Source organism: Schistocerca cancellata, chromosome 3 (assembly GCF_023864275.1).
Source record: "Schistocerca cancellata isolate TAMUIC-IGC-003103 chromosome 3, iqSchCanc2.1, whole genome shotgun sequence".
In the NCBI taxonomy this organism is placed as follows: Eukaryota; Metazoa; Arthropoda; class Insecta; order Orthoptera; family Acrididae; genus Schistocerca; species Schistocerca cancellata.
This window is the reverse complement of record NC_064628.1, coordinates 319,915,514-319,925,812: the sequence shown is the minus strand read 5'-3', so window position 1 is coordinate 319,925,812 and position 10,299 is coordinate 319,915,514.

The window sequence follows — 10,299 nt, the reverse complement described above, 5'->3', positions numbered from 1 at the left end:
AAAAAAGTATAAAAACTCTGCTTTAAAAGGTAACTGGCTTTGTATATTGATGGCAAACTACAGAAGCAAATGTCTTAAGGGAGGTTATCTCTTGATAAATATGATTACTAATATTTATTTCACTTCAATTTGTAATTCATAATAACACAGAAATACACATTTATAAAGAGGTTAGAGGGCATGGTTAGGGCCTCGAGTATGTGTTAGGATCCACAATCCAAATGGTTAAGAGGGGCTGGGTCAATTAGGAACTGAGATTGAGGAAGGAATACTAAAATATAAAAATTGTTCCTTTACTCTGTTTAAAATCAATTGACAGCTATGAATGAGGTGGAAGTGTGATGTTCATACAGGAGAGAAAGCACACATTTAGCAAATCTCACAGTAGAGTTAACAATATGAACTATTTATTGTCGCTAAACTTCCACTGGCATAGCTACAACACTTCACTTTTTCATATTTACAATATTACCTGCTGCCAACCACTTGGTTATAACTAGTTCAATGCTGTACTTTTAGTTTCACACTTGCATTCAGTTAATAATTCCTTATGGGAACTAATAATTCAATAGCAATTTATATTAGCAAGGAAATGTTTGAGATAGGAGGGGAAGCAGAGAAACAATCCTAGAAGGAAACTCTGGTGGAAACATGATATAAGGAGTTTACCAATTGCCTTACTTGCTGAGGACATGAAACATCATTATATTTATGGTCAGTACAACAGAAAGGAACATCCTATGCTCTAAAAAGGAAGTAAGCCTTTTTCAAACATTAACATTTCGTTACATGTAGTCCTTCACAACATGGAAATTCCTATGGCCAGAAGCTGTTAATGAAATGAGATGTTTATGGTAGTATGATGATGCCAATTTATTGTGTATTCCCTTGTTAAAATGTTGATCAACTGGTTTTAAGGAGCAAGGATTCAGAGTAATTGTTTGAAACATCCTCGTTATTATAAAAGCTGAATCTGAAGAAACATGTGAGAGTACTTACCCGTCAACATAAAAATCCATTAGATTATTAAAAGCATTAGTTGACTCCATACCACTGCAAGGATGAAAATACAAACTGCTGGTGTGCTGAGTGGTGAAATAAATTCTTAGTGCAATCAAATACTTTGTCGTACACTAAGAAAACTAGACATCAGTTCTACAACTGACTTTACAATGGGAAGGTAGCTTACTTTGTGGTGGTCCCTCCTGCTTTTATTTCTTCGTTTGTTGATTGTCAATGTACTGCATTGCTACACTGGCAAAAAAATGGGTTGTGGATTCCAACACCGACACCGACTACTGCAAGTTATGTAACTGACAGGTTCACAGTTGTGTTTCATAGTACTTTAATTTCACTGTTCACAACCCTAGAATAATACGAAGTTATATGGCCTGTGCACTATCGTTTAAACTTTCCATAAGCCTCAATAATAGTTTTCAGGTTGAACTCCACATACTGCTACGTTAGTTTACTGTTGAACAGCTACGAGCAGTAAAAGCTAACCACGAAGTTCACAGTTCTTAAGAATAATCAGGCACATATGGAGCAGACACTGTCACTGTTTTTACACACGGCCTAATTGTTTAACATTTGTTCCACAGTTAATTTGAAGCATTGTTGTTGTTCTAATCAGCACAGGTTGCTCATCTGAAACTCAGGCATGGACTAACTGTCTCGTGACCAAAAATTGGAACCTTTTATATCATCACAATAACAGGTGCTGAAACTACAGATTGTTCAAAATTTAATTTACAGAAATTACAATTAAAACTTAAATCATTAAATTAACTGAATACATTGAAAAATTATGTCTTTTTAACAGTTTCTTCTACTACAAGGCTTAGGCTGAATTATTTGTTTAAATCATGAAATTAACAAATATAGTTACGCAAACAATATTTTTGACAAAATTGTTGATTACTGGCTTTGCTAACATGCTTTCAAATAGAGCCAAATAAATACTCTGAGAATACTAGCATTTTGTCTTCCAAATGTTTATAATTAGTACAGAATTTATATATTTGTTTATACATCAACAACAGAATTTAAGTTCCGAAACAATCACTGATTTACCCTATAACAAAAGATACTATTTAGGAATAGTCAAAATAAATTAGAAAATCAATTATAAAACTAAGCACAAAACTAGACCTGGTGTTACATCCTTTAAAAACTAAGGGCCAGTCTTTCTCTTTTATGAAACTACAGCTTATACTCACGTATGTTAATGTTAATTAAGTCAAAATGAAAAAATGAATTTTAAGGAGGCAGATGACAAAACAAGAGGGGAATTAAAATTATTCCAGCTTGCTTCGTCACAAATTCCTATGAGGCTTGCACTGTATTTTCAATGCTTCTCTGAACAGCATTATTTAATTTAACCTTACCAAAGTTATAAAACATGCTTACATATGTAGAATGTTTACATTTTGCAGTGTGCAGTTGCAGCTGTAGTGGTTATAAAGCTAAGTACTGACAAAGTTATATGTGCACTGTTATACAGTTACTAAATTTAATAGTTTTCAGTGGTGTTTCATGCTGTTTGTGGCGAAATAACGATTTAATAAACTTGTGGAAACATTCGATTACTGTGATTTTTAGAGTTTTCTGTGCGTTGAAGTTGTTTAGTAAACTTCATGCTTTAGTTCCCAGCTGACATTTCCTATTGTTTCTAGTGAAATATTTCAGTAAAGTTTTCATTCAGTGTTTTAACTTGATTGAGTGTTACAGTGGCTGCTTGAATTTTTGGTTTTAGCTAATAATTTTGTGAAGTTTTATTGGTATTGGTACTAGTTGTGGTGTAGTAGTATTAATACAAGTAGTTGCTTTCTTAGTAGACAGAGAATTTATAGGCCACTATTGTTAGTTCGATAAATAGTTCTACTGGTGCAACTGAACCTAGGTAATGTAGACATATAGTTTTTTTCAGTAACTGTAAAATTTTACCATGAGTGAGAAGTGTGGGCTCTGTCGTAGATTTGTGAGTAGTGGATTACGGTGTGGGATTTGTTCAAAGTATTTTCATTGGGGGGGAATGCAGTGGGGAAGCCAGTGCGGATTCTAGCAAGATCCTCTCCTGGGAATGCAGAATCTGTAGTAGAAATAAGTTGATAGAGAAACAGGAGCATAAGATCTGTGCCCTTCAGGTGCAGTTACAACGTGCAAAGGAGGAACTAGATAGGTCGAGGAGGGTGAAGGGTGGTGGGGTATGGGAACTGGCAGTTGGCAAGAAGGCAGCGAGGAGGAGGAGGAGGAGGAGATATTCAGAGAGTTATACTTTTCGTATATGCAATAGATCTGACCAACTGTCAGAGTTGAGTGGAGAGGAGCCTCTTGTAGCTGTAGATGTAGGAAACAAGCAGCAGTTAGGAGGCCTAGGTCAGTTTCAAAGGCTAACAGAAAGAAGAAGGTTCTGCTGCTAGGTAGTTCACACGTTAGAGGTGTGCGCCAGAAGTTGCAGAAAGTGTTGGGGAGTGAGTACCAGGTCACCAGCATCGTGAGGCCTAGTGCAGGATTGGCTCAGGTGACTGACAGTATAGGGGAGTTACGTAGGAATTTTATGAAGGAGGATCAGGTAGGGATAGTGGGTGGAGCAGGGAACAGTCTTGATAGGGATGGGGAATGTGATGTATGTGGTGACCTGGTAAAGATAGCTCCTCAAACTGGTGGTACTAATGTGCATTTTGTGCAACTGTTTCAGTACCATTATCGGCCTTAATGTGGCCCTTAGGTGCATTAACATGGGGCTGGAGAGGGTGTTGATGACAGAGGGCAAATGTCACATTTCAGTGGTGCCAGTTGGGTCATCAGTTGATTGGGTTTCACTAGGCATGGCCTGCCCCTCAATAGGTATGGGAAGGGAAGGCTGGTAGAGCTTATAGAAGACAGTGTAGTGGGTGGTGGTGGGACCACACATGGAAAAATTCCATGTAGTAGTTGGGGTTAGAGCTGCATTTGTTTTTAGATTGAAGTCAGCTGATAGGTATACCTTCTTAAAGGAAGTCCCTCTAACTAAAGGCTCACCTTCAGAGGAAGTTATGTATCCAAGTAGAGAAGAAATTAGCATATTTCATCAAAATATACGAGGTATTAGAGATAAAGTTAGTGAACTGCTTATAGATGTTGACTCGGAAATTATTGGTATATCGGAGCACCACTTAAATAGTTTGACAATTCCGAAGCTTCCCTTACCAGGATACAGATTAGCTGGCTGTTTTTCAAGGAGTTTCTTGCGGGGTGGGGGAGTGGCTATGTATGTAAAAAACAGTATTCCATTTGAGTCCAAAGACGTATCATGACACTGTACTGAACAGATATTTGAATGTCATGCACGGGCAGTTGCATTTAGTAAAACAAAACTTCTAACTGTTGTTGTTGTTTATAGGTCCCCTAACTCTGCCTTCAGAGAGTTTCTGTGCAAGCTAGAGAGAGTTCTTGGTTCATTTTGTAGGAAGTACCAGAAATTAGTTATATGTGGTGACTTCAATATAAATTTTCTAAATGATGGTGCAAGGAAAAGGGTGTTGGTAGATCTCCTAATCTTATATATGATGCAGACTGTGTTTTTTCCAACTAGGGTGCAGGGGAACAGTAGCACAGCCATAGACAATATTTTTATTCATTCTTCATTACCAGATGGGAATCCTGTTAGTAAAAGGGTGAATGGCCTTTCAGGCCATGATGCACAATTTTTAACACTAAAAGTCTTTTGTATGCAAACGAATGTCACATATAATTACAAACTATGTAGGAAAGTTAATCCAACTGCAATAGAGTGTTTTTTAAACCTTGTCAAGGAACAAGAGTGGCAGGATGTTTATAGTGCCGATTACATAGATGACAAATATAATACTTTTCTTAACACATTTCTCATGCTCTTTGAGAGTTGCTTTCCATTAGAACATTCTAAACAGGGTAGTAGCAGTAATAAGGAGCCCAGATGGCTGATAAGGGATAAGGATATCATGTAGAACAAAGCGGGAATTATAGCAAAATGTTAGAAGTAGTTACAATCAAGCTACAGTAGCCCATTACAAACAGTATTGTGAGGCGCTCAAAAATGTTATTAGGAAGACAAAGAGAATGTAGTATGCAAATAGAACAGCTAATTCACAGGATAAAATTAAAACCATATGGTCATTTGAGAAGGAAGTGTCTGGTCAGCAGCACAAGGTCAACGATACAAAGTCCATTCATAGTAAGAATATTTCTGTTACTGATAAATCAGATATATGTACAGAATTTAACAATCATTTTCTGAGCATAGCTGGTGAATTAAATGAAAATTTACTTTCTGCAGGGAATCAAATAACTTTTTAGGCAAATGCCTTTCTGAAATACCCCTCTGTGATACAGACAAGGGGGAGATTGAGTCAATAATTAAATCTCTGAAGACTAAGGACTCTCATGGATATGATGGAGTGCCTAGCAGAATATTAAAAGTACTGTGCTGCACATGTTAGCCCTGTATTTAGCCATACTTGTAATTTTTCCCTTAGGAATGGTCAGTTTCCTGAACGATTAAAGTACTCAGTAGTAAAGCCACATTATAAAAAGGGAGAAAGGGATAACGTAGACAATTTTAGACCTATTTCTATGCCATCATCAGTGTTTGCTAAAGTTATTGAAAAAGCTGAGTATGTAAGAGTAAGTGATCATTTTATATCACACAATTTGCTATCAAATGTACGGTTCGGCTTTAGAAGTTATTTAACAACTGAATATGCTATATTCTCTTTTCTCTGTGAGGTACTGGATGGGTTAAACAAAAGATTTCAAATGCTAGGCATATTTTTTGATTTAACTAAGACATTTGATTGTGTTGATTACAAAATATTGCTCCAGAAGTTGGACCATTAAGGAATACGGGGACTAGCTCACAATTGGTTCACCTCTTACTTTAGCAACAGACTGCAAAAGGCCATTATTCACAATGTTGAGAATGGCTATGATGTGGGGTCTGAGTGGGGTACGGTCAATTGGGGGGGGGGGGGGGGGGGGTGCCCCAGGTATCAGTCTTGGGACCACTCCTGTTCCTTTTTTATATAAACAATATGCCTTCTAGTATTACAGGTAACTCTAAAATATTTCTGTTTGCTGATGACACTAACTTGGTAGTAAAGGATATTGTGTGCAACATTGGCTCGGTTTCAAATACAGGGTGTATACATGGACAAGGAAAAAGAATTCCCGGATTACCCGGTTAAAAACACACTTTCTCCCGGGTCGAAACATAGTTTTTCCCTGCTAATTGACAGTATATTTTCTCGTGGAACTGTATAACTCATCAATCCTTTGAATGGTTATTGTTTTATACATGGGCGTAGAATTTCCCGGCGTTTTAGAAAACGAAACACCTTTTGGAAAGATGTTTGATGTGTAGTAACATGTACGCTGCATATTTTCGTATTACGAAAGTATAAATTTGAATTCCACCAAACACCGCATGTTACTTTCCAAAGCATTGAAATTGAGATTGCGATGTGTATTTGTAAGCCAGTCATAGCTCATGTCACGTGATCTCGCCAGCCTATGACAACGGATATTCGGAGCTTCGGCCTTTACAAATGTCTGCTTGTGTCTGTGTATGTGTGGATGGATATGTGTGTGTGTGTGTGTGTGTGTGTGTGTGTGTTTGCGAGTGTATACCTGTCCTTTTTTCCCCCTAAGGTAAGTCTTTCCGCTCCCGGGATTGGAATGACTCCTTACCCTCTCCCTTAAAACCCATTCCTTTTGTCTTTCCTTCTCCTTCCCTCTTTCCTGACGAGGCAACCGTTGGTTGCGAAAGCTAGAATTTTGTGTGTATGTTTGTGTTTGTTTGTGTGTCTATCGACCTGCCAGCGCTTTTGTTTGGTAAGTCTCATCATCTTTCTTTTTAAATATATTTTTCCCACGTGGAATGTTTCCCTCTAAAAAATATATATATATATAATGTTACTACAAGAAAAACAAAGCTTTCACATATAATATTGGTCTCCAAGGCCAATACGCTCCAAGAGAAGCTAAGCTTTCACATATTAATGTTGGTCTTTTATGCATGTATTACATTTAAGATATATCACACAAATGTGCCAGTAAATTTTTTTAATAACGACATAAAAGTGTGATCTTCTGGGCTATAAATTCTTCTAAGTGGCTCGTCATCAAAGAGCTGATTTTTAAATGCATCCCAGATTCCCAGTGAAGTAGGCATCGACCTGATATTAAGCTTTTCAATGTGGTTTCGGGATGTAAATTTCCTTGGGTACCAGTACTTTATCATCTCATGTCTGGCTCTTTGTTATGGCATAATTCCATACATGCTAGAAGATGAAAAGGTACACTTGAAATGCACCGAACAGTTGAAACTAGCCAATAGTTTGAAATTAAACCCTTTGATTCAAATATATTGACTGCCTCAGCGGAAAAGATTGATAAAAGAAAATTTCTTCAGCAAACCAATAAAAATAACTTCATTGTTCTGCATGGCAAATAATGCTTGACTGCCAGAAAGGTGGAAATAAAATAAAATCTGAAACTAATAACGTATTTTAGCTTTCGGTAATTATGTGAATGTATTTTAATTCACATGATAGCTACCAGCCAAAACATTCAATTTTGTTTTCATTTGACGTGAGTGCAGTAGACAAAGAGAAAACAGCAAAATCACTAAATGTAAACACGGGTCACATGGAGACTACCCGCTTCCCTATTATAACTCAGACTGCTCTGCGTATCAGACCCGTATCTATGATAATTTCTGAACTGGGGCAATAGTAGATAGTGGCGTCCTTGACCGTTTGAGATAAGACATCAAAAATTTTAAAAAAATCGAATTTTCAAAAATACGTTCATTTTGTAGCGCACATCTTTCTGAAGACTCTGATACATAAAACATACGTGTCCGAGGAATTGTAAGACATGTTATCTGATCTTAAGTGTGCCAAAGTGCAACGCCACACCTCTTCACACAGCATTCTTCTATCACACATCACTGTATTTCGATCTGTGGAGTTGAAACGTGTATATTTTGTACTGGATACAATCAAACTATATTCAGGACAGCGGAAATTAAAATGTCCTATGGTGCCTCTCCTGCTTCCAGTCGGCCAGTTTGACATCATGCCCCTCTTTTTTCTTTTTTTAAAAAAAGACTCTTCAGAAAATTTGCACTCTTTATTCCCTATTAGCTAACAGCTTGCTGCTTTGTGTGACATAAAATTAAGTATAGGATACATAAAGCCAGTGAAGAGAAGAGACAAGCAAGACAGTACACATTGCTTCAATCCTTAGCTCCTACAATTTTTTTCTCTCTAATCTTGCTACAGCTTTACATGGCGTGCTTTCCTTTCTGCGAAAGGATCTGTTACCTCACCAAAGTTCGTCAAATGTTTTGCTACTTGAAAAATCGACACATCGTTGTCTAATACTGAAAAAGCTGTAATCACAAATAGGCCCAAGACTGGTGTGGTTTCTCGACCTGATTACCTATATTTTGTCACTGTCTGCGAGATAAAACAAAATAGGCCTTTATAATATGGCAGCAATTGTAACACACGCCAAATAAACAAGACTGTTTATGTAGTAGGCCTATTAGGCCTACTACATAAAAAAGGTTTACATTAGGAAATAGTTTTACACTTCATTCATTCATACACTCTGGTTTCTCAAGCATGAGCTCGAAAAGGAATAGTGCGAAATTTTTATAGAAATTTGGAATCGTCTTATTCTTCCATAATTTGTGTGATGTCTCCGTTTATTCTCCTTCCTCGTTCTAACAAACAATGCTGTCATCACTAATTCTGTACCTATTCCTGCCAATGTCAAAGGTTATTCACCGGTTAACTTCACTAACTCTGCCAGAATCACCAGTTTAGTTATCCCGCGATTATTCTCCGGTTAGGCACTGTTACGTGTTCGTACAATGCGTTTTCCGCGCTACTTCCAGAATAGACCTTAAAGCGGTTGCTAGCCGGAGACTGCGTAACTGGCCCTTGCTAGTATAGCGATCTGGTCAAAAATTTTCTGTCAAAATTTCACTTTCTTGGATACATCGAGAAGATAATATGTAATCTTTCTTACCTATTATTCCTGTTAGTCGTTTATTCGCACTCTGGTAGTCCGAATCTATGGATTTCGCTGGTAATCGTAACAACACTCATCATTCGCAAATCCTATCAACCACATAATTAGACAGTGGTTGGCTTTCTTTCATTCGACTATACTCTGCTCAGCTCGTACACCCCCTTTTGTCTGCAGGAAAGTTTATTTCTACACTCCTGGAAATCGAAAAAAGAACACATTGACACCGGTGTGTCAGACCCACCATACTTGCTCCGGACACTGAGAGAGGGCTGTACAAGCAATGATCACACGCACGGCACAGCGGACACACCAGGAACCGCGGTGTTGGCCGTCGAATGGCGCTAGCTGCGCAGCATTTGTGCACCGCCGCCGTCAGTGTCAGCCAGTTTCCTGTGGCATACGGAGCTCCATCGCAGTCTTTAACAATGGTAGCATGCCGCAACAGCGTGGACGTGAACCGTATGTGCAGTTGACGGACTTTGAGCGAGGGCGTATAGTGGGCATGCGGGAGGCCGGGTGGACGTACCTCCGAATTGCTCAACACGTGGGGCGTGAGGTCTCCACAGTACATCGATGTTGTCGCCAGTGGTCGGCGGAAGGTGCACGTGCCCGTCGACCTGGGACCGGACCGCAGCGACGCACGGATGCACGCCAAGACCGTAGGATCCTACGCAGTGCTGTAGGGGACCGCACCGCCACTTCCCAGCAAATTAGGGACACTGTTGCTCCTGGGGTATCGGCGAGGACCATTCGCAACCATCTCCATGAAGCTGGGCTACGGTCCCGCACACCGTTAGGTCGTCTTCCGCTTACGCCCCAACATCGTGCAGCCCGCCTCCAGTGGTGTCGCGACAGGTGTGAATGGAGGGACGAATGGAGACGTGTCGTCTTCAGCGATGAGAGTCGCTTCTGCCTTGGTGCCAATGATGGTCGTATGCGTGTTTGGCGCCGTGCAGGTGAGCGCCACAATCAGGACTGCATACGACCGAGGCACACGGGGCCAACACCCGGCATCATGGTGTGGGGAGCGATCTCCTACACTGGCCGTACACCACTGGTGATCGTCGAGGGGACACTGAATAGTGCACGGTACATCCAAACCGTCATCGAACCCATCGTTCTACCATTCCTAGACCGGCAAGGGAACTTGCTGTTCCAACAGGACAATGCACGTCCGCATGTATCCCGTGCCACCCAACGTGCTCTAGAAGGTGTAAGTCAACTACCCTGGCCAGC